Source organism: Gorilla gorilla, chromosome 17 (genome assembly GCF_029281585.2).
Source record: "Gorilla gorilla gorilla isolate KB3781 chromosome 17, NHGRI_mGorGor1-v2.1_pri, whole genome shotgun sequence".
Classification (NCBI taxonomy): Eukaryota; Metazoa; Chordata; class Mammalia; order Primates; family Hominidae; genus Gorilla; species Gorilla gorilla.
Window position 1 is genome coordinate 72036833 of NC_073241.2, and position 26979 is coordinate 72063811.

The 26979-nt window shown below is 35.1% G+C and overlaps 1 protein-coding gene across 1 annotated transcript in view; it reads right to left on the reverse strand.

Moving 5' to 3' along the window:
- Positions 1-26979, reverse strand: part of RIT2 (Ras like without CAAX 2) — a 375407-nt gene that overhangs the window by 56055 nt on the left and 292373 nt on the right. The gene's annotated exons all lie outside the window — the stretch shown is intronic.

Below are 26979 nucleotides of genomic sequence, written 5' to 3' on the forward strand. Positions count from 1 at the left end.
GATCTCAGCATGCTGGAGAATCATTCTGGAGGCTTTTCACAGGCCTTTAATCATAAGCAACCCAAGGAACTGCAGCCAGTCTCATTGCATAAACTGTTTATTTTAGTTTTAGTGTTTGTTTGTAATTACTTGTTATCCTCAACTACTGTCACGCTGTCAACATATTAACTTCAGCAGTTATCAGGAGGGAATTATTCTGAAAAATAAATAGGGCATCTCTGTCAGGACTTCAGAGATAGAAAATAGAAAAGTAGAAAGAGCCAAATGAAATTCTTTTCCCTACCCCAAAGCCCCCAGTGGAGTTGGAACAATGGATTAAAAGGCAATCCTTTCATGAAATTGCAATATAAGTAGCTAAAAGAGTGTTACAGAATAATAAGATTAGAGAATTTCTTGGAATGGGCTTTAGAAATAATCTAGCCAAACTCTTTACCTAAAGTAGAATTTCTTACTATTGCATTTCTCATAAATAATCATCTTTCATATCCATTTGAATGCCCAAATAAATAACTCTAAAAATATTCCAAATTAACTTACTAATCTCCACTGCTCTTCCCATAGCCCAAGCTACCAATATTTCCCAATTGAGCTATTGCAATCTCCTCCTAAATGTTAGTTACTTTTTTTCTCTCTCAGCTTCCTTAATCTATTTTCCTTTCAGCAACTGGAGTAATCTCCTTAAAGAAACAAACCCAGGCCTCTTCTTTTCTTCAATGACCACTTTCTTATAATACAATGAAGACTAAAATCTCACAGAGCCGAGCATGATCTGGATCCTGCCAAACCTTCTAGTTTCATCTAAGAACATGCTTCCCCATATTTTACATCTCCATCCATATTGGTTTTACTTTACTTTCTCATTTGCAATGAGCAACATTTGTACTTAAGTTCCCTGATCTGCACTTTCTTAGCTTTTCTCTTGACAATCAGGTCTCAGCTAGAGCTCACCTCAACACAAAGCAGCCTTCTCAGAACCTCCCAGACTAATCTAATTCTCCCACCATTATTATAGATCTTGCACTTTTCTTTCATTAATTTATTATAATTGGAATTTAAATAATTATTTGTATATGGATTTTATATCTTTCCCTCCACGAAGCTATCGGCTCCATAAGTTACAGAATGTTCCTGTCTTAGACACCACTATATCTCTGGCACTTTGAAAAGCAGTCTGGCTCAATAAACATTGGTTAATCAAAAGAATGGATAAATAAATGGCATTTATTTTTTAAAAAATCATTATTAACTATTATTTTGTGAGCCTGTTCATCCTGTGAATAGGACTACAAATTCGATCATTTCTTTCTTATGTTGCTTCTTTGGAGCTGTGCACAGCTGGTCCTATACATGTTTGAGGACAGCACATTTCCCTGAAGCATATATTGTTATTTTTTAAGATGATATTGATTTGTAACTTTATCCACTATATACGGAATCCGGTTTCAACCTTTAGCTGCCCTCCTCTAGATCTCTAGATTTCTGTGCTACTTCAGGGATTAATATTTAAACCATTATACACATTGATTTGAACCTGCTCAATTCACATATGGAAGTAAATGTCAGAGCCGATCTACTCTTATGGTAATTGTTCCTCCATTTGTTTGAAGCAGTTACATTCTTTTTTTTTTTTTTTTTTTTTTTTCTTTTAGACGGAGTCTCTCGCTCTGTTGCCCAGGCTGGAGTGCTGGAGTGGAGTGGCGCCATCTGGCTCATTGCAAGCTCCACCTCCCGGGTTCACGCCATTCTCCTGCCTCAGCCTCCTGAGTAGCTGGGACTACAGGCACCCGCCCCCACGCCCAGCTAATTTTTTGTATTTTTTTTAGTAGAGACGGGGTTTCACTGTGTTAGCCAGGATGGTCTCGATCTCCTGACCTCGTGATCCGCCCGCCTCGGCCTCCCAGAGTGCTGGGATTACAGGTGTGAGCCACCGCGTCCGGCCAGCATTCTTTCTTCTCCTCCAAACTCTCTTATGTTTTCCCATTAGTTTCCTATATTGGAATTATTACCTCTGACTGTGTCCACAATTCTGTTCTCTACTTCATTCTGTTAATTTTGCATGCATTCCCTTGGTAGTTTTGTCTTCTCCCGTAGGTTTCCATAGCACCATTTTTTTTTTTAAATTTACTATTAATCTTTAATGGAAAGTAGAAACAATAAAAAAAGCAAACAGCTTCATGTGTCATAATTTGTCAACTATAAAGCATCATACAAATGTATGTTAGTGTTGATAATGATGAAGTGGTGATGATGGCGATGGTGAAGAAAAAAAAGAAACAGTTGTTATATCCACAGAGAAGCACCAAGCTTCACTTCTAGTCTTTAATTTTTAATTACACAGACAATCAGCCTTGACTAATCCGAGTAGTTTTGAAAATGTTAGAGTATAACATGGCTGGCTGCTTGGTCTGAAAGTCTAAGCTCCTGACTAAATATAAGCTGACCACATACATGTATTCTATTGGATTAACAAGAGCTCAGTTAGGTATCTATTCTTTGATGTTGAAATTTATTGGAAGGCAGAAAGATTCAGAATGTCATGAAGTCTAACTGGAAATACCCTGGGAATAACTAGTTCTTTTTTTAAGCATAGAACACTGACAACATCGGGGTCCTTTTTAGAATCAGAATATCTAAAACCTTGCGGTGATTTTAGCCAGTTACAAAATGTGAAAAATTTGAATTCAGATTTAACTCATTAAAGATTTCCCATCTGAAATTCTGCAGCAATAATGAAAATAAGCACTAACTTATGTACCTCGGGCCTAGAGGAAGTCATACAAATAAGCTACAAATAGCTAACTCTGGTTTCTCCCTTGGTTACTAGCACCAATTACTGATGACTGTCATTCTTTCTTTCTTTCTTTCATACCCATCTCCTGAGTTACAGAGGGAATATGATGTATTTAAACAGCTATTTGAAAGTGTTTCCCATGATGCTGTTTTACAATACACAAAAATGTTAACAGGATGCTAGTGCTACCAGATGTTTCTGCGGTTTGTTGAACAATGTACTCACAGCACGGAAAACTGGGCTTCTGCTAAATGTCATTTTGGCCATCCAAATGCCAGGAGTCATGGGACTTTTTCTGTAACCACACTAATAGCCCTATTTATCTATTTTATAATTTTTACCTGACTTATTAAAAAGATTACAAAGAAGGCATGAAAACAATGCAAGAAACACAAATCATGAAGCCCAAATGCAGAAAATATAGGATATCATAGTCAGAATTAGATAGAGTTGAAAATAGGGTCAAAATTAAAAGCATGAATTTTAATTAGGATTATAATTAGGATAAACATTAAGTCTTCTACTTGGGTGCAAACAATCAGTAAAAATGCCAAGATGCTTGAGATTTTTATCTGTAAACCAGTTTATACAAAATGAGAGAGCAGTTCATTAGACTGCATGCTCAGTATGAACAAACAGTGATATGGTATAGTTACAAAAAGTAAATGCAATTTTGAGAGGCATAATATAAAAACTAAAAATAAGAAAGTCAGAAATTGCACTGTTCTTGGCCCCGATAAGATAACATCTGTAGTCTCGTGTGCAGTTTTAGGCATTGTGTTTTACGGAAAATACTTATGGAAGGATGAACTGATATGGAAGACCAATGAGCAACATTGTCTAGTATCATCATTTCCTGTTTGCACATTGACAAGATAAAAAATGAAAAACTTTGTTAAAAAGAATAATGGCTAAAAGGATGGAGGCATTATTTATTTTGTAAACAATTCCTGGGACTTGGGACATGATTTTTCTTAAAGTGGCTTTTCAAACCACATATGAAAGTTTTCCTGCTGACCATCTTTTTCTTTATTTTGTTTTCAGGATTGATTCTTCTGATACTGCTGATTACATGAATGTTTTCATACTTCCTCACTTTCTCTATATTGGGTGTCCTAGAATCTCAAAGTCATGCTATTGTCAGGCATTTTGAAATGTTATGCCCTTTTTATTTATAAAACAAAACAAAATAAAAATCTCTAACATTTTATTTCCAGCTTTTTGTGTGTGTGTGTGGCAGTATACTATATGCTTTGGAGTGAGATAGTCTTTAGAGAGTAATGGCTCTGCCCTCTACCAGAACCTGGCCCTGGGCAAAGCCTTTACCTTGCTAAATCTTAGTTTCCACTTCTGTAAGTTGGAGACAATAGTGTCACTCATTCCTTCATTCACAGATAATTTTAATTAAATATTCATTAACAACCACCATAGGCATTGTACATCTACTAAGATAAAACAAACATTAGATTATCTGCGTATTTATCGTTAGTAAATTCCAATGACTTCATCATTCCAACCTATTTTTTGTTCAAATATATTGGCTTCTTTTGTTAAATTAAACTGAATATGCCAAATTTTCTCAGTCTCATATTATCCACAGAAAGGAACTTAGATCCACCTTATTTAATACTAAAATGAATTAACAATATGAAGTAGAAGTTTGTTATTCTGACCACTTGGAGATCTTATATTGCTTTGAGATATCTGACCCGGTTTGATTTGATATTGTTTGTCACTGAATACTGTGTGTTGGTGTGAGTGTTTGATCTGATATTGTTTGTTGCTGAATACTATATGGCCACGTGAGTATGTTTGCAGTGGCTTGTAAACAATGGGAGCTCTTCATTTCCGTGCAGCTTTCCTGTTAGTTTTCTGTAAGTGGAGCAGAAATTTAGTATGCATTCTTTTGACTATTGTGGTATTATAGGATGCAGGGGTTTCCTTGGCAACTCCACCTAATTTAAGCAGTATAAAATAATACAGCATGTTTTATGGGGCAATTAATACATGCTTTGGTACATTCCAACCTGATGCTATTTGCTGTCCATGGTATTTATTAATAGTCCTATAAAGCATTTTGCAAACAACATCGCTTTGATAAAAATAAAAACATTAATTGAAAAAATTCATTTCCAGTAACAACTCTGTTTTAATTAACTTTCAAAATATGTTTCCTCTTTAAGAAACAGAAGTTGTTATATTGGCTAACATAGAACTGGATCCTGAATAGGACAAAATACAGGTAAGTATTGAGAAGTTGTGCTGCTGTTAAGAAAGCCTGTTAACATCGTAATTTTAGTTACATTCAAGCCTAAAAGGAAAACATGAGCCGAACGGACTTGACACATACTTATTAGTGAATGAATCAAGCCATTTATAAGTGAATTGAAGAATAGAGCCACATCTGGTGGATTATAAATCACAACAAAAAAATGAGAATAAGTTTTTAAAGTCAGGATGTCCCAAGGGAAGTTTTTACAAAGCATCAGCACTTTCAGGATAACAAAATACAGATCAAGCGTAAATTGTACAAGAAAGAACATTCACTCCAACATGGATTAAGGCTTATTTTCTTAAGAAATTAAAGAGGCTGGGTGTGGTGGCTCAAGCTTGTAATCTCAGCACTTTGGGAGGCTGAGGCGGGTGGATCACTTGAGGTTAGGAGTTCAAGACCAGCCTGACCAACATGGTGAAACCCCGTCTCTACTAAAAATACAAAAAATGAGCTAGGCATGTTGGTGAGCACCTGTAATCCCAGCTACCTGGGAGGCTGAGGCAGGAAAATCGCTTGAACCCAGGAGGCGGAGATTGCAGTGAGCTGAGATTGTGCCACTGCACTCCAGCCTGGGCGACAAGAGTGAAACTGTGTCTCAAAACTAAAAAAAAAAAAAAAAAAAAAAAAAAATTTGAAAAAAAAAGAAATTAAAGATAAATGCATTCTAGGTATCCCCAAGGGTTTTTCCATATTAAACACAATAAATGATTAACTCATGGCCTTGGTCCCGAAAGTAAGTGTCAACTGTCACAGCCCACTGTGACTATGACCAGAGTATGCTGACTCAACTCACTTGAGGGTCTTTACCATCATCAGCTTACCAGAACTGATAACCTCTGATTCCTGTTTTAATTTGCAGGCATAAATTTTAAAACCTGGAATTTGTAATTCTCTGTTTTCCTAGATATTCCCTAATCAGGCACACATGAGATAGTGCGCAGGGCAGTGTGAGGCCATTGGAAAGGGAACAAGGATTTTTAATGGTGAGGCTTGACGATTATTGCAATTTTCATCAGCAAAAATTATTTTAAAAAGCAAAAGCACAGCAAAAAGCAAAAGAAAACATCCACCTTTCTCTGAATACAAAAATTTAAGACTAAAGACCAAGATTCCAGACCAATGGTTCTAAATAGTTTATGTGAGTTACATCTATTGACTTTTACCATATTAAAAACTAAAATTAAGAATTTTTATCACATTTACTAATTCATGTTAAAATAACAATTATGAATCTGTTACAAGTTAACATAAATAACTTTTTATGAAAAATAAATTTTCTAAAACAGAGCAAATTTGTGAGAACAGTATTGCTTTACATTTCTTCAAATCTCATTAATATCTGGCCAAATATAAGAGAATTGGAGCCTGATTACCTATCTTTGAAATGTAATATGTTGCAAGATATTATTTAGTTGAAATACATGAAGACTCTCTGAGCTCACAAAGTTGAAAAAGAGAGTATTTCAACAGCCTTTCCAAGTGATTATGGATATTCTTTTTTGCTTTTATACCAAAACTTGACTAAAATAAGTTCTAATGTAGAATCTAAAATCACATGAGTAAATGTCATATATTCTATTACATTTCAATTTATTTTTCTAGATTGCATTTCAAATGAATCTTGTACTCATGCCTGATTTTGTAACATCACGTAGTCATCATTTGGAAAATATTGGCTCACTGAGCTATGCTTATCTTACAAATGTTAACACATTGATTATATAATATCAAAGAATCACACTTATTGATGTCACTACCCAGCTCATAAGACAAATCTTTATGTGTAGGGAGGCTGCAAAGTCAGGATGCAGATAAAAGCTTTCAAAATTTCTAACTGTCCCTTACTCAAACTTTATTGCTGACTACAAATACTGCTCATGCTTTCCTTTCAATGGACAGGCTAGCTTTAATACAATTTTGAGAAATTGTCTACCAGCCTTTCACTGAATACTCATAGTTTGTTTGTCAGTCATGCTTTCAGGTAAAAATAGTGTTTTACGAAAAAAGCCACTCACCATTTAACGACACAAGTAATTGTTCTCAAGACTACTTTGCACTTCATGTCACAAAAGTGTTTTAGGTTCATGTCTCATTTCATTGACAGGTTAAAGAGATAGGTAATCAAAAGTGGAGATTTAATAAAATTAATATATATATATATATATATATATATATATATATATATATATATTTACAAATCCATTAAAAGCATTCTTAAATTAAACTGGCTTTTTAAAGTTTATTTTGGCCGGGCACAGTGACTCATGCTTGTAATCCCAGCACTTTGGGAGGCTGAGACAGGAGGAACACTTGAGGTCAAGAGTTCGAGACCAGCCTGACCAACATGGTGAAACCTCATCTCTACTAATAATACAAAAAATAGCCAGGTGTGGTGACACACACCTGTAATCCCAGCTACTTGGGAGGATGAGGCAGGAGAATCACTTGAATCCGGGAGGCAGAGGTTGCAGTGAGCTGCGATCGTGCCATTGCACTCCACCCTGGGCAACAAGAGCGAGACTCGGTCTCAAAAAAAAGAGAAGAAAAAAAAATTTATTTTTACTTTTATTTTTTTCAGGCCTGCATGACCATGAAGAACACAATGGCAATAAATGCAACTTGTGGGACTGCGTTGATTTGTGCTAACGGGCCAGCAACTTTCACCTCATTTGCTTTTACATAATCAGTGTAAATGTCCGCACAGTAAAATAAGCTAGTAGCAACTTACTATTATGAAAATAGCTTTGACTTCATAAGATCTCAGGGGTCTGTGGACCACACTTTGAGTGTAACTATTCTAGATTAACACTTTGCAAAGCAATTAGACTAAATTTGCTTGACTTTAGAAAATAAATGATTACTGCATTTGCAAAGGCAATAGTTATAAAATTTTTAATATTTCTCTAATAGCCGAGTCCGTACTTAAGCAATACTGAGAAAATTCAGGAGAGTAAATTATAAACAGGATTTTCTAGGCTAGCAGGTTGAAAGAATTATTATTCTCTGAAGGAAATAACTTTTTATCATGGTAACTTTAAAGAATTACTGCTGTGATACATTTATGAAGGGTGCGTGGCTTTAAATTATATATTGTATTAATTGTAACTGTTCATATTTTCTTTCTTTCTTGTCTGGACTTCATTATCCCTGTGGTATTGGCCTTTCAAATTATGTATCTTTGAATCTTTCAATTTATAAATTTGTTACCTTAAATTTCAAAAAAGAAAGCCATTTTAATCTGGGTAATTTCTTCCTTTCAATATTCTTGACAAGACATGGACCTTAGACTCCTCTGTTTTCTTAGTGAATAGGTCACTCATTTCATACATTTTAAGCAGCCTTGAATAAAGTCTTGTGTTCAGAGAACACTTGTGATATTTTAAAATATAGTAGGCTGGGTGCAGTGGCTCATTCCTGTAATCCCAGCACTTTGGGAAACCAAGGCAGGCGGATCACCTGAGTTCAGGAGTTCGAGACCAGCCTGGCCAATGTGGTGAAATCCCATCTCTACTAAAAATACAAAAATTAGCTGGACATGGTGGCAGGTGCCTGTAATCCCAACTACTGAGAAGGTGAAGGGAGGAGAATTGCTTGAACCCGGGAAGCAGAGGTTGCAGTGAGCCAAGATCGCACCACTGCACTCCAGCCTGGGTGGCAAGAGCGAAACTCCGTCTCAAACAAAAACAGAACAAAACAAAACAAAAAATAGTATTTGAAACTGTTTATCCTGAGTGAGAATAAAAACATAAAACAAAACATTTATAGTGCTTGTGCTTTTGTTATTTACGAGAACCCTTGTCCCTTAGAAGCACAAAGCCCTTGTCCCTTAGGAGCACAAAGCCTAGGGGCAAGATTACTTTAACACAAAGTGAATGTGTGTGTGTGTGTGTGTGTGTGTGTGTGTGTGTGTGTAATCTGAAGGAAAATAAATTAGATGTGAGTTTCCTTGAGGACTTCAGCAGGTAATGGTGTAGGCAACAGTCAATGCTAAAGATGTTAAAGAAGGCTTTCTGATTATCCTGGCTTATAGAGAAATGAAAAGCAATTCAAAGCTGGTTCCTGGCATATGTGGATGATGTGTTCGAAAGAGCCCCGCAGATCCTAATGAGCTGTCGGTTGGCCAGCTAGTCAGAATTCTCAGTATGCCAGAATAAATACGAACAAAGGATTAATGAATTCCTGGAAGACTTAGCATGGCATCTTTCAAGGTTGTTTTGCTCAATGGAGCAAAAGCAAAATCATTTAGCATCCATTCTCTCGCCTCAGAGTTGCACAAGATAACTGAGAAGAGTGAGTTACTGCTGAGAAGAACTAAAATATTAACATGAAGGTCTGTATCACAGATGCTGGATATTTACCATACTCAGAGGTCTGCATTCTGCTAAAACACATCAAGAGGATCTGGAAAATGATGTACTTCATAGAAAAGAGAGATTATGCACTCATGCAAAAAATACACATAGAGGACATGTAAAGTCATATTTTTTTTGCAGAGATTTTATTCCCCCATCCTATTGTTAAAGGGAAGATCCACAGTTCTGTCTTTAAAGACGAAACCTGATTCTATATCTTATTTCAGTGTCGATTTCATGATAAAAATATCTAAAATTAAACATACTTAAGTAAATATCATTTGAATTAATAAGTTGGCAAAAAAGAATTCGTTTTTTTTCGTGATGAATAAGAGGGAAAGGCATAGTTAACACATTATCAGTTAAAAGTTTGATTAAACTGAAAAGTAGGCCATCTTTGTTCAGCAGAGTTTCCTCTTTAAACTACCTTTGCCCTATTTTGTAAATACCAGAAAAAATGGTAGGACATGTAATTTGTTCATGTAAATCATCAACTGTGTGGAAAAATTCATCAAAGACTGGGCTCAGTAAAAGATCTTAGCTCTAAAAACAGCTCTAAAAACATATATATAACATATATGTTATATATAACTTATACATATAAGTTATATATAACATATATGTTATACATAAGTTATATATGTTACATATATGTATATATAAGTTACATATGTTATATATGTTATATATGTTATACATAACATATATATTAAATTATCAAAACTATGTATATCTATTATGTATCAATTAAAAAAATCCCAAAATCCCAAGAATAACTGTCTAAAGAAAGAGATTATTTAAGAATTGTAAGGTAACTTTTAATGAGGTGTTTTGGGGCTGTATTAATAAATAATGGGGCTCATTGTTGTGGGCTATTACAAATACTGTCAAAACTAGTAACCCACAGAAAAGAAATCATTGCTTGCCTTTATAGTACAACTCCTCTAGTGCACTTGCAAAGTAATCTAAGAAAGACATGCTCATTAGTTGCTCATTACTTAGCTGGCTAATTGCTGTTCACACCAGCAACACAAATCACAGAAAAAACTTATTAAAGTAACCTATTTTTTTTTTTCCTGAAGAGCTTCATTATACAGTATCTTCTCCTAATTAATGTAATCAGCACCATAAAAATCCAAGATGAAAGAGAACCATTAGGTCATCTGTATTCAACTACCTGGAAATAGAGAGGCTATTCTCTGCAATGACCAGTCCATTAATCTCAAGCAAGGAATCTCACTGACCTCACTATAAATAACTGCTTGCCTTTCAAAAACCCCTACCTATGATGTTAAATTTCTTTACTCCATAGAAATTTTCTTGGCTTTCTTCAAGAGGAGAATAGGTGCTAAATTTCAGAGTAATTTCTCTACATGAACCTTCTAATGCCTTCTCACTAACTCCAATATGAAGCCCATAAACCTTCAGATACAAAATCTAAACTTTTTATTTTGCCTGGTTTTACACATTGTGACTCCAGACTGCCTTTCTAGTTTCAGCCTCCTAGCATTGTCTGCTCTCTAAATCTGAACTTGAAGCTTCAGATAAATCTTTTCAATTTTTATCTTTCCAAAAAGTGGTATAATTTTTCCCTAGCTTTGCCTTAGTTTCTGCCATTCTCTCACTTTGGGATGATAGACTCATTCCTTTCAACTTTAGAAATGTGCAGAAAATTTTAGATTTTGTCTGGAAAGTTAGAGTAGATGACCTCAAAAGCCTCTTTTAATTCTTAGATATGATTGTTTCTTATTCATCCCTGAGGGATTACCTAGCTTTAGGCTGCAGACCAAATAAAAGATCTAGAAAGAGATGATTACCACAGACTTAAAATTACTTAAATGCTATTCTTGATTCTTGAGTATTATCCATAGTTTTCCACTGAATATTAAATGCAGCACCATCTATAGCCAATAATAACATTTTTTTAAGTGTACAAAATTTCACATTGAAGTCATATTTGTAGAAGATATGTAGATGTAAGGATATGTAAAGTAGGGCCACAGCCAGAAAACAAAGGACTACACTAGTGTTGAATGGTTTTACAAATGACCAAGATGAGACAGAACCATATGTTAGTGATCCAGGAAAGTCTCTAAGATTGTAAAGATCTGACAAGAGTTCCAAAACTTACATACAGTCAAATGGTTGAACTCCATATTTAGCTTCCTTAATGATGAGATCTAAAGTTGTTTTGAAAGAAGTAAATTTAAAAATAAATAAAATGATAAATATCTAATAACTAAAAATAAATATCGCTGCATTAAAAATCCACATATTGTCATGGCTTAGTTGAAAAATATGTCATGTCAATCCAAATATTGTCATGCCTTAGTTGAAATGGAATGGAAGGATTCGTTTGCAAAGCATGACAAGGTGCTAGAATGTTGAGTATATAATTACTGATTAAAAGACATCAAAGTCAAAAGAACATACATAAAATGATGAAGAAATAAATGAGCAAATATCATGAAAACTAAGTTATTCAGAGAATGCAAAGATCTAGATCTATTTCAAGCGAGCATTGGGTAAATAAAGTAAATATGAGCTACTTATGTATGAATATTGAATCATTCTTCATAAATATGAAAGTCATGGGGCTACGGGTACATAAAGAAGATACTTGGAAGCAGAAGAAAACACAGCTACCTATAAATATGCAAGATGTATGGTAAGTGAGATAGAAGCAACTTTTCATAGTAGATTGCATTGGTACAGAAATTATTGGTGCTGTTCACTGACTATTTCTGGCTCTCTGAAACCAGGACATAATAGTATTTTACATCCTAGAGACTTTGAAAATAGCTATGACTATGTGACTCACTTTGGTCAATGACATGTGAGTCGCATTTTAAAGGCTAGTGTACATGTCTCCATATTTCCATTTTCCTGCGTTGAACATCACCGTAGTCCAGAAATGGAGCTTCCCTCAGCTTGTGTCTCTTAGTGAGGATCATGGGAAGTAGAATTGTCTGCCAACTAAAGATTGACAAGAGTATAGACAAAAAATCAAGTTTTGTTGTTTTAAGTCCTTTAAAGTCATTAGAAGAACATTTTCAGCATAAACTGGTTCATATTGAATGAGTAAAATGGCATCTTTGGCTTGGAGAATTTTGTTAGAATGTCCCCATTTCTTTACTGTACCTCTCTTACATGGTAATATAGTAAAGTGATTGATTTTAAGTGTTCTACTCCTAGGAACTTTCCTCTCTCAGAGACAGAACGCATATCTTTATTTTATATCCTTAGGGTTTAACAAAACTTCTGGCATTTAGCAAGATCTTCAATGTGTTTTGTGGAAGGGGAGAAAAGGGGAAAGAAAGGAAGAAATTAAAGAAAGGTGGATCGATGCAAGTCTCCCAGGCTATTCATGCTGATTGGATGGACTGATTTATTCAAGAGTTTGTGACTTATATTTATCCTGCCCAGAGACAAATCTACTCTTAAAAAAGCCCTTCATAAGCTTTAATGTTGTAATCATACAGAGTATTTCTCAAAAAGTAAATTTTGTAAACCTTTCAGCCTGTTGACAAGTTTTACAGAAAATTAAACTATTAAGTTTCTAATGAATGTCAATATGTGCTTTAAACCATATTCTGTTTTATTTGTACAGCCACCACAATGAATATTAGATCCTAAAGTTAGGTTCATGTTAGTATCTAGTTCAGTCCACATGAAAATGGCTTTATGGCAAAAGAAAGTATAGAAGAATAGAATTAGTTTTTGTTTGGCATATACTAACTTGCAAAAAATCATTGGCAGATAGTAGCATAGTAAGAATAAATAGAGAGTTTTTACTAAAGTTTATTTTTACATACTCAGTATTTTCTTTTGAAGGTGCCTATTTAATAGGTTCTCTTATTAAAATAAACATCATTGGTTGAATTGACTTTATCGTTAACAAAGAAGAATTAAGAAAATAATCATTGAAAGAATTCTAATAATAGGCCATGTATTTTGAAAGAAAAAGTAGTGGTGGAGTTACATCTGTAGATGGATTTTTCTAATATCAACAGCTTTAGAAAAGTATCATTGTCCATTATTCTGAATTTTTTTGGCATTGAAGTTTTATGTTTTATTCCTTTAAGTTTAATAATAATATAAAAATTACGAAAATAAAAATTCATGTCTAAACATATTTGTACATATTTTCAATATATCAAAAACAGCCATATACATCAATACTGAGCATCTACAAAGATAGTCCCTCTTTAAAAAGATGCTATGTATTATTCAAATTTGACAGAAACCATTCAGTAAAAGAAATAAATTCATTTAGTAACCTTCTGGTGAATGTTAGTACTCCAAAAATAAAAATAAAAGTCAAAGTAGTGGGGATCTAGACTAGATTGCAGCTCTGACTCAGGCGGACAGAGCAGCATGTGGAGGTTTGCGTCATGATATTTTGCTGCAGAACGACTGTAAAAATAAGTCAGGAAACCCAAGAGGACCCACAGACGCTCTGAAGGAAGCAGATTGCTCCTGCAGGACTGGAAAGACACCACAATACTGTGAGTGCCCAAACTGTGGAAGTGGGAATGGGAGATGGTCCACCCCAGAACACACATCCCCAGTGGGGAAACTGAAGGTGTAGATTATGGGAGAAGATTCTAACCCTACCTGGAGCTGAGTCAATTGAGAGAGCTGAGTGAAATACACGGGTAGAGGAAGCAGCGGGGTAAGGCCTGTGAGCTCACTGTGTCCCCTAGCAAACCATTTCTGCCTGGCCTTACAGGGGTCCTTCGGGGAGGGCAGCCAGAGGCACTGGGAAAAGGCCACAGGGAAAAGGAAATCTCCAGCTGAACTTCATAATAATTTGAACTGATCGAGAAGTCTCCTAGCCTGAACTCAAGGGAGGGCATTAATCTGGTGTGCAGACTCCACAGGCAGGGGAAGAAGGAAAGCCATACTTGCTATCGCAGCTGGGAGGCAAGCAGCGTGGGACAAGTTCTCAGCCCTACTCGCCCACTGCCTGGAAACAGACTCGGTGCTATTGGTGGGGGCACAGTGGAAGTGAGAACAGCCCTTTGGATTGTGTGGGAGCTAGGTGAAGCCTGTGACTGCCGGCTTTCCCCCACTTCCCTGACAACCTGCATGACATAGTAGAGATAGCCACAATCCTCCTGGGATCATAACTCCATTGACCTGGGAACCTCACCCCCATCCCCCACAGCAGGTGCAGCAAGACCTGCCCAAGAAGAGTCTGAGCTCAGATATGCCTAGCCCTGCCCTCCTCTGTTGGTCCTCTCTACCCACCATGGTAACTGAAGTCAAAGGGCAAATACTCCTGGGAGTTCCAGGCCACTGCCCACCGCCTGTTCCTCCCCATACTACCACAGCTGATGCTTTCTGGAAAGTGCCACCTCCTGGCAGGAGGCCAACCAGAACAAAAATAGTTCATTAAACCACCAAAGCTAAGAACCCTTACAGAGTCCATTCTCCTCTCCCACCACCACCTCCACTGGATCAGGTGCTGGTATACCACCCCCAGTACCAGCCTGGAGCCTGGTAGACTTGCTGGGTGGCTAGATCCAGAAGAGAGATAACAATTACTACGGCTCAGCTCTCAGGAAGTCACATCCATAGGAAAATGGGGAGAGTAGTACATCAGGGGAACATCCCATGGGAAAAAGAATCTGAACAACAGCCTTCAGCCCTAGACCGTTTCTCTGACACAGCCTACCCAAAATAGAAGGAACCAGAAAACCAACTCTAGTAATATGGCAAAACAAGGTATTTTACATCCCCCCAAAATCACACTAGCTCACCAGCAATGGATCCAAACCAAGAAGAAATCCCCGATTTACCTGAAAGAGAATTCAGGAGGTTACTTATTAAGCTAGTCAGGGAGGCACCAGGGATAAATATTCAATGAAACAGATAGCATCAATAAAAAACAGTCAAAACCTCAGGAAACAATGGACACACTTACAGAAATGCAAACTGCTCTGGAAAGTCTCAGCAATAGAATCGAACAAGTAGAAGAAAGAAATTCACAGCTCGAAGACAAGGTCTTCAAATTAACTCAATCCAACAAAGACAAAGGAAAAAGAATGAGAAAATATGAACAAAGCCTCTAAGAAGTCTGGGATTATGTTAAACGACCAAACTTAAGAATTATCACTGTTCCCAAGGAAAAAGAGAAGTCTCAAAGTTTGGCAAACATATTTGGGGGAATAACTGAGGAACATGTTGCTATCTATATACAATATGTATGCAGAATTGAGACAATTGACATGTTCAAAGAGTGGAGAAGAATGAAACAAAGTAGGTAATAATTTGATGAATTTTAGTAGAATAGCCCTGTACTTGCATGAATGTAGAAATTAATATAGCTGAGGGTAAGGCCTTTCTTATGAAGGGGGAAACATACTTTTTAGAAAGTTCTCCAGGGTATCCGAGGCAATCAGAAAATACAAATCACTCAAAATCCAATTATGTAGCAATCAGGGATACAACAGTAACTACATTTTATTTGACACATTAATGTATGTTTAAAAATCTAAAAATCTTCATGATAGCAGGGGACAAACATAACAACCATAGACTACACATGTTGAAAACGTCATGAATTAATGGCGAGAGACAGTTGAAAGACTTGGCTTTCAGAATCCAGTCTACACAGAAAGCATGACAGCATAATCTTTTTCCAAGAACCGCCTCAACTTTGATCTTTGAATCAGCTGATACGTCCTTTGGAAATAACAATCCAGTCAGGACAATGGTGTGCCAGTAAATATTTAATAATCAGATCTCCAAGCAAAAAAAAAAAGAAAGTCTGATTTGTCGTTTGCCAATTTCCATGGTATAAATACCCCCACTATGGCTGATTTCAAACTGCTGATTTCATGATGTCACTGAACACAGACTTGGGAAGAGACTTGTGCACAATTGGCTCTTGAGAGTTAGCAGAAGCCAGCGGGAGCCAAGTCCAACACACCATGGAATCAGGGGCACTTTCATGTCCTTCTGTATCTAGGTGAATGGATTCACCAAGTGGTTCACCTAGGAAGGCTAGATATTACCATCATGCTCAAATAGTATTGTTATTGAAGTGCGCATAGATAAGTAAAATGCAACACTGGGAAATAGAAGATTTTGAGTCAAGAGATGTATTATCTAGTCCTTTCTCTGCCAATAACTGCCTGTGATACTTAAGCAAGTCTGCTCAATTCTTGGAGCCTCAGTTTTTTAAGTGTAAATGAAAGGCTTACATAACATTGTTCCCAAGAACTCTTCCTATTCAAAAATATATAATCCCACATAATAACACAATGTAAACAGCAAGGCAAGGCCCTGTGACTACTGTATCTAAGCTAACAAGGAATGATACTACATCTGATAATTAGTTTTCAAAAGGCTGTACATTTGAATGAACTCCATTATAAGATCAAAAAAACCAACAATAAACAAACAGAAGACCCTGATTTAGCTAGGAGGAGAGGGAGAGGAAACTCTTTATTTTGGTTCCACTGCTTACTGTGCACCAGATAGTTGAAAGTATCAGCTAGAGAAGTGCCTCACATACTTTAAGGTGCATAAAAAATAACTGGGGATCTTGTTAAATGCAGATTTGGATTGAGACATTCTGGGGTAGGGTCTGAGAATCTGCATTCCCAACAAGCTTTCAGGGGGAAGCTATACTGCTTGTCTGAGAATCAGACTTCAAAGAGCAAAGACTTAGATTGAAGTAAAACTTTTTTTTTTTTGTCAGTTTCTCAGACTCCAAACTGGCTCTGGAAGAACTTCAGGGAGAAAAAAGGTATTTGAATCACATTAGCTATTTAAACAGATCTGAATTCACTTCGGTAGACAGAACATCCACGATTTAGTTGAAGCTAAATTGATTATTTGATTCACTGTGTTCTCAAAGTTGATTTTTTTAATATTTTTCATCTAGTTAAGGTTTCACAGAATGTAAGACAATGGATTAGATTTGCAGAGTTTTGTTGGCATAATTGAAAAGAAAATCCATTTTGTGACCAGTTTGATCTGTAATAATTAGTTTCACAATTATTATCCAACAATGTCTTTGAATAATTAATTGGATAATGTTCATGTTGGTTTGAAATTACTTCCATCAAAAGGTTAACATTTATTAGATGTCATAATTATGATATGTACTAAAGGAGTTTAAAATAACAGATTAGCATGGCTTTTGAAGGCAATTGCATTATAATGGAAGTAAAACTGTATTGTAATTCAGTCTATCTGCATTGAATTTTTGATGAGTGTCGCTTATCTTTAAATGGAGATTGAGAATTGGAGTTTGGTCCAGGGGAAGGAGGGAGGACTTTAGGGGCAATGAAATTTGGGCTTGAAATTTTGATTGGCCAAGTAATAATTGTGCAACCTAAGACAAACTGCATAACTTTTCTGTGCCTCAATTTCCTAATACATAAAATAGGGAAACAATATTTCTCTTTCAGGACTGTTGTTAAAATAAGTGATAACATTTATAATGTACCTAATACAGTGCATGCACAAAACAAGCATCCAATGAGTAGACATTTGGAGTAAATAATTTTCATGGTTATTATAGAAAAATTATATTATTTTGTGCTATATTTTCTGTTAATAATAATATACAGATTTATTTAAATTGCATTTATTACTAACACATATTAGAGTAGGTATTATTAGAGTAATATATTTGTCAGGTTATTTTGATTTTATAAGATGAATTTTTATTAAAAAGAGTAATCATGTCTACTAATAAAACATCTACTTAATATGCTTAATTGTTAACATAAAGTGAAATACTATAAGAGACTTCTTTGAAAACAATAAAGTATGTTATAGATATGAGTTACTAAATATTCCACCAGAAAAAATGGTCATGCATTATCTGATACACACAGTTAAAATATTGATGCCTAGAATGGGCAAAATTAGGCAAGATGGATCTGTAAAGAACTTCATAATTCCACTTTTGCCTGTTTGTGCTACATATTACAATTGGCACTATGAAAAACACTTTAAATGTATAAAGTGGGATGCTTTTCTTCTGAGAAATTGAAAGATAGGATTCACACATAAAGCAATTAGAACCTTAAATGATAGACTGTACAGTGCTAACCCTTTCTATATGTAAATATTTAGAAAAGAATGAACTCTGGATAATGGAATCATCAACTATGTCTTTGCAGAGGTCATAGATTCTAATTTTTGACCTTGTATGTTAGGTGGATTGGGAAAAGTTGCTATAAGCATTAATGGATCACGTTCACTTAGCTGAGTACATCAAGAAGCACAGAAACAGAGCAATAAGCTTTGAGCATGAAATACTGTACGCATGCTACTGACTGTACTAAAAAAATCAGTCCTCAGAAGACACAGTCAATATAGCTGGGTAAGTAGAAATGGGTAAATTATGGAGCATCTGGACTACAATACAGCAGCATTTCAGAACAATGTGGTAGGGTGAACAGCGACATAATACAGAAAGAATATCCAGTTAACAGTTAGAATTGATCTAGGTAGAAAGAATTGAAATGGAGAAACATTCAAAGTAGAAAGGATATAGTGGTCTCCAAAAGGCGCATAAATATTGAGTCTTTAAAATATGTTCCTATTCCTTTCTCTGTTACAAGTGCTAAATGTTATAAACATATTGCACAGAATTAAGGAGATGACAGATCAATGCTATATCAAAGTTTAGATCAGAAAAGTCATTTGCTCAAGAATATGAAATACAAATGAAGGCAGAGATGGTAAGAAACTCAGCTAGTGAGCAAAAGCGAGATACTCTTATCTAAAATAAATGTTTCTCTTTCTGCCTTATATAATAAGATGTTACAGTTGAAATTGGAGGAACTGATAGCATCCAAATCATTGGAGTCACCAAATTTGTATTCACCAAGTAATAGGATTATGCAAAAACAATGTAAATGCCACAGTCCTTGCATTTCTATCCTAACACTTAACGCTGAAAACTCTTAGTTCCATTTCATTAAAATCACCAGAGATTTGAAATAACATGTAAGGGATATGTCAAACATAGAAAATATTGCCATTCATAAACTGTTCATTTCCAAAGAATATCATGTTGAATCTTTATTATTTTAGGTGTGGTTTTGTTGTTGTTGTTGTTGTTTTTCCTTCTAAAGCAAGCTTGACTGTGTCTTGGTGATGTATTCTCCAGCAAAGTGGGTTTTATTGTATGTTTTTATATTTAAATAAAGTACATCTTTATGTGTATCTCATTGTACTCTACAAATATCAATTAGTTTACCCTGCTTATGTTATCCCCAGTTCTTAAAAGATGGAGTGCTCGCCTTTCATTACTTAGGAAAACAATGACTTTACAAACATGTACAACTGTTCTACCTGTATTCATTGTCCTATTTTATTCACCTGTTAAATGCATTCAAGTCAGCAGAGAATTCAGTAAAAACAGCAGTAAAAATGAAGATCAACATGTACAAAAAACAATGGATGTTTTCTATGTGATACTAATGTGGGTAGAGTACAGTAGTTACCATACCTGGTTACACACAAAGGATTCGTTTCAGGATCCCCTGTGGATACCAAAATCCACAGATCCTCAAATCCCTTATATAAAAGGCCAGAGCATTTGCATATAACCTACACATATACTTTTGCATACTTTAAGTAATCTCTAGGTTACTTATAATACCAATATAATGTCTACATATCATTTTATTCATGCGGATTCAATATAGTATTCAGCACAGAACAAATTTAAGTTTCGCTTTTTGGAACTTCTGGAAATTATTTTTTCCCCAAATATTTTGATCCACTCTTGGCTGAACCCATGGATAATGAACCCACAGATATGAAGCCAATTCCATTTTCATTTCACCACTGGCATTCACCTTTAGTTCAGCATTGACTGAAATACTCATTCATTTAATCACTACATTTAAAGCATCAGAAACTATTCTTGGAGCTATAGATATACGGATGAACATCATCAGGACCCTGACCTCGAACAGAAAATGAGTGTTTAGGTAGAAGGCAGAAACAAACCAGTTAAAAAAAAAAAAGTGAACTGAATTATCTTTCATTCATGTCTTTACATTTAGTATTCTTCTCTGGTCTCTGCCCCAGCAGTTTGACCTACAGGGGCTACATCAATAGGCTTTCTAACTCTCTGTCCTCCTGTAGGATTCAGCCAATGTGGAAGCATGGAAGGGATTGGAATGAAGAAGGGTGACATCAGACTTTATATTCCCCTGGCTTTCTTCTTAATGGTTCACCTTGGTTTGCCTTCGTCCTTGTACTGAAAGTCACCAAGCCTATTAAGGTGGGTCTCTCTACAAGACTTCTTGCCAGATTCTGCTAACCATTTCTTCTCTTTATCCTTTCAGGTCTGGAGATAGAAAAAACTATGAGATATTGAACCATCCTTTCTACACTCTGCCACCTTTGTGTATGGTCTTTTTCTCCTTATCTGATTGCCTTCTGTTTCCTGCTAGGATACTGATATAGTTTGGGTGTATGTCCCTTTCAAATCTCATGTTAAAATGTGATCTGAAATGTTGGATGTAAGGTCAGGTGGGAAGTGTTTGGATAACTGGGGTGGATCCTTCATGAATGACTCTCCCCATGGTATTGAATTCACAGGAGAGCTGCTTGTTTTAAAAGAGTCTAGCTTCTCTTTGTTCTCTTTCTATATGACACTCCTGCTGCCCCTTCATCTTCCCCCATGAATAAAAGTTTCCTGAGGCCCTCACCAGGAGCAGATGCCAGTGCCATGCTTTCTGTACAGCCTACAAAACTCTGAGCCAAAATAGGCCTTTTTATCTTAGTAAATTACCCAGTCTCAGATATTCTTTTATAGCAATGAAAAACGGACAAATACAGACCCTGATAGAGAAGACTTTATGTAACTAATGGGATTTAGAACCAGACCCTGTATAACAAAGAGGATTTGAGGAAATGATGTAGCACGATGAGAAGATTTAAAGAAGGGGTGATGAACAAAAATACTACCTTAAACTGTGGCATCAGGATGGTACAAGGTCGATTCACATGACTATAAGTAGGTTAGTTTTGATAGAGTAGACAGTTCATGCTGTGAAAATGTGGATGGTAAGGCCGTAACTGTTACTTTAAAGCAGTAGTTGTCCACCAGGGGTAACTTTGCACCCAGGGGATATTTGGCAATCAATATCTGGAGACATCTATGGTTGTCAAGACTGGAAGAGAAGAGGAGGTACCAGAGATGCTACTAACATCTAGTGAGTAGAAGGCACGGAGCCGTAGACATCCCGCAATGCACAGGTAGCCCCCTCTCAACAAAGAATTACTCAGCTTAAAATGTCAATTGTTTAGTTTGGAATATGTGTAGTGTCCTTTGACTACTTGCCCTTCCATTACAATGCAGGCAGTCAGGGAAGGTTCATGCATTCATTCAGTAAATACTTACTAATTACAGATTATCTGCATAGCACTGGGTGAAGCCCTGTGATACAAAAGCATATAAAAAGGAACACAGTTCCTAACCTCACAGAGCCTGGAACTAAATGAAGTAAAAAACACATTAGTCAAACTATTAACAGAAGTTCATGTAAAGTAGAAACTAGGTAACTGTGACCATTGAAAATACAGGAACTTAAAATGGGAGAAAGGAGAGGGAGTTGTTCTATCTAATGAGATCAGGAAAGACCTGATATAGGATCCTAAAATAGTCTGGATTCCTGCAGGAATCCAGTAGGAATTAGGTAAGGCAGGAAGGAAGCTAAATGCAGAGGAGACAGTATGTGAAGAGCTTGGAGATAAGAGACACTGGCTAACACCATTCATGCATGTAGAGTATTTTTACTTTAGTATTGCATATGTGTTTGAAACTGTTTTATTTTTTCTCCAATTAGAGAATAACTAGTTCAGAACTCAGAACTGTTTTCCATTCCTTTTAAAGCTTCTACACCTGTAGGGAATGCTTTATAAATGGCCCTAATTATAATTGGCTCAATGGCTAATCATGCATAAAACTTGGGATCCAAAATTTAGACCCTGAAGTTATTTGGCAATTTCACTCACGTTGAAGAAAACTTATGCACATGTTGTTGGCAACGGTTGATCGTGGCAGTTTAAAAAAGAGCTGCCCAGGTCTCTTTAGATTTTATACTCTAGTCAGTTTCATCTGCAATGGTTGGTTCCAATATATGGTTGTATAATATTAATAGACACCAGAAATCACTGCCCCAATCTGGCACACGGGTTGAAAGCACACTAAAAGGAGTGTCAAGAGACCTGCACCATACCTCCAGCTCTGCTCTAATTACTCCATAATAATCAGAACCTTCCTAAAACTGTGCATCCTGTTTTTTTCTGCTAAAGGTTTATCAATAATATCTTTATTTTACATATCTGAAGAAACAATGACACCATGTCTTTGAAACCACACAAAAATGCATAAAGTACTATGCAAATGTAAAGACATACATACCTATTTGAAAATAAGAATTGGGAATTCATAGCATAAAAAGCATCTGCATGAAATTCAAAATGCAAAAACACTGGCCAACATCCAAAGAGAATAACAACTACAATAAAGTTGGCAACGAAGGCGTTTGCCCTTGGAAGCAGAGTTTAGGCAGGAGAAAGAAACTAAGTGATTCCCACTGTTGAGACTGTGCCCAAGAAAACTATGGTGGAAAGCCTATCTGTGGAGGATCCCCAGAGACCCCCTAGTAAAGAAATCAGCACTGGGGGGCAAGAAAGAGGCATTAAATTCCTGATGGGGTAAATGTACTGATAGCCTCAAATCAGATAACTCTAATGCCTGCTTTGTGATAGGTAAAGACAAAAAGTACCCATTTTCATTTTTAGTCAGAAAAATTTCTCTGAGTGCTCCCTCAGCAGTGGTATTTTACAAAAATAAAGCCTCAGAGCCAGCCAATTTTACTGCAATGATATTCATCACAAAATATTTCACACATTTGTTTCAAAACTGTGGAGATGGATATGGCCAGTCCCTAACTGATTATTTAAGTTTACCTTTATACAGCTTGGATAAAAACTCAGTGAGAGGAAAATGAACTTGTTATTTCCATGCATCTGCATTCCACAAGCATTTATCAAATGCCTACATGGTGCAGAGAACTTTGATAAAAACTGTGAAAGCAAAGATTAGGTGATTAAATAACTGCTAATATAAAAAGCATATTTAGGTGTAAACAGCATTACAGGAGAATCAAAAGATCAAGTTTCTACTTTTAAGTTCTGCCTAATATGCCTGTGGCTGGCAATTTATCCCTGCACACTTTTTTTCTAATTATAAAAAGAGAATGTGGATTAGAATAAAATAATACTAGTAAGTACATGTATAATTTATTATATGTCTATTATGCACCAGTACTACACCAGAAGTTTTATATTCACCATTCTATTTAATGTTTACAGAAAATGTTTGACATAGATATACGTATTTAATGGATAAGAAAATGGGCTCAATTCACGGAGTCAATAAATGAGAAAGAGGCAGAACTGAGATTGAAGCTCATGCTCTCCCTATCATCTTATCCTTTTCCTGTTCAAGCGTGGGGAAGTTGTTTGAACAAGCATGTGTTCAACCTTACTATTATCAGGAAACACTCTTTACATGTACAGCATAATTCCGTGTAAGTCATCATCTTTTCAAATGAAGACTTTTCGTTCATCTTCAGTTTCCACTCACTTCCTTGTTTATTTAAATCAAATAGTTATTCAGTAAATGATGTTAAAAAATCATGAGAAAATATTAATTTCACTATTATTAATGGTTCTAGATGCATGAGTTTATAACTTTCTGAGAAATATTTGAACTTTCAACTCTTCTTCAAAATGTACCATATTTTTAACCTTGAATGTTATACACTGAAAGAAGTGAATGTTGAGTTGATAAATTCTCTTGGTTTAATTTCACACATTTACAATTTAAAAGCCAAAGAACAAGGGGAAGGTTGTAACTGACACAGTAAGTCAATTAGACTGTTACAAAGATTAGTCATAAACAAGGAATGACTTATGAAGATGTGTTCCACTTTCATTACCACTGTCCATTCTTTCTTGGAATTAAGTCAGTATAAGAGTGCAATATTCATAGCTATTTTTGACACTCCATTGACAATTGCAACAGTATGCACAAGATTCATTTCATTGCTACTTTTCAACCTTTTTTCTCAAAGATGCATAAAATTATATGGTAATCTAAGTATTAAGCTGAAGAGATAATAACTGACATTTCAGATCTAATAATGCATGGCTATAAATCAGATAATTTTATATCTCTGAAGATATATTAATCTAAAAATCCATTTGAAGCAGTGGGATTTTAATAAGGATATTCATATCAAATTATTCTCCTAGGCAAATCTCTAGCTATAGCTAGTTTAAAACCTGTAGGGGTTTTGTGTGTATGTGTGTGTGTGTGTGTGTGTGTGTGTGTGTGTGTGTGTGTGTTTGTGTTTAATTATGAGAGAAAAAAACTAAGGAGAAAAATTTTGATAATGAAGAAAAATGCAGAGCACATACTATCAAGACTTTATTGATAGAATTTCAGCAAGTTATTCTACGCCTGATAAAAGGTCATATTCAGAGAGCCATATTCATGAAGCTGAATTAACTTCTATTTTCAAGCTAAAAAAATATTAGATTGGACCATTCCCATCAACTCCATTAATTGCAGGAATCTGACATTTTGCACATATAACCAGTTCTACAATTTTGACTGAATTCATTAATCTATTTAGTCAAATAAATTTGATAATTTAGTCAAACTTATGTTATTTAATTTAATGAAAAATAATGGTCACCTCAGGTTTTTAAATAACTGATGAAAATTATTTCCATTAATATATATAATCTCTAAAGACAAAATAAATATTAGTATAAGTATATGGAGAATATGGGACAAAGAGTAGAAAAAATACATGAAGGCAAATTCATTCCATAATGTATTCAATATAAGCTAGAGATAGATTAAGAATTTAGTTCTAAACTTTTAACAGACAGTGTTAACCGGGAGATAGTACCAGCCACATAACTCAGTGTCTTTATGGTATAAGTTAATTGATTGCCTGATTAAAAGAAAATATTTCTAGTACTAGGACCTATAACATTTTTTCTTAAAGGAATAATGCATCCATAATGTCCCCCAAAACATCTTTAAAGTATACATTGTTTGAGTACTAAAACATATTTGATTAAAAAAATTTGTAGACTAAGTATTTTACACAAAACTATAGCACAATTTTACTTATGTACATCGATGTAAAAATGTGACATAAAATATAAGCAAATCAATTCTGATAATATATAAAATAATATCAACAAGAATAACAGTAGCAAAGATTTCATGCCTGGTACTGTTTTATGTGTTTTATGTATGTATGTATGTATGTATATTAATTTACAATAATCTCTAGGAAAAATTATAATAGGTTTTAAATGGATCAAAAAATATATTAGGTCTGTTCAATTGAAAACTAAGGTTTGGCTAGCATACCCTTTGAGCTTAAGTCTTCTGTGCAATCTCTATGCCTTTCACTCTTTTTCAGCTATTTTACAACTCTGTAAGAAACTGGTAACAATGCAAATAATTCTTGACTATATAAATGCATAATTTTCATCTGATGGAATTGCAATTAATTATTGCCCTGTGGATAGATTCATCTGACATCTCTTTGTAAATTAATTTCTCCCTTGCTTATTGTCTATATGTGGAGTACTTCTAACTTTCCTTTGAATCAGTTGTGACATCTTGCGAAATCCCTCATTAATTAGTCAATTAAAATTATTGGCAAATGTTCATTGTATATTTATTTGAGAGTGAGGATTTTACGTTTTTCACACACACACACAAAATCCTAATTGGGTTTATATATATTTAATCTCCAGTTGAAGTAGGCACTCTCTTACATCCATTTTACAGAAGAGAAAGCTGAAGCAGGTAGATGTTAAGTAACTTTCCCAAGACCATTCACGTATTAAGTGGCATGGCCAGAATATGAACATTGGGATTGTTAGGTTTATCTCAACATGATAATGTTTAATATTGTAATTGATAGAGAAACAGATTAAGAGAGAACAAAGATTTAATCATCTCAAAAGATGCAAAAAACATTTCATAAAATTTTACATTTATATATTCCCACACCAATCAACCAAACAACCGATCTCTCCCAGCAACCTGAGATAAAGAAACTGGGAGCTAGCATCATGTTTTAATGTTTCATGTTCCATGAAAGTAAGAATGTATCAAAATCCCACCATCCCGTAGGTTGACATTATACAAGAAGATACAGGCAGTAGGTTCAGATGAAAAAAATAATTTAAGGGTTGGAATAAAAATGTTATTTACTGACAATTTGATATCTACATGGACTATTCTAAGGTTTTTCAGAAATATAATGTAAGAATTAGGTGAGTTCAGCAAATGTGCCAAATACAAGGTGAATTTTCAACAATTAGTAGCATTTTTAAATATAAGTAATGAAAATTAGAAAAATAAACTACTAAAAACTAAAACCCATGTTAGCAAAATAAAATACATACTTATAAACAAATCTAATAATAACATCTGTCTCTATTGGATAAAATTACCAAATATTATT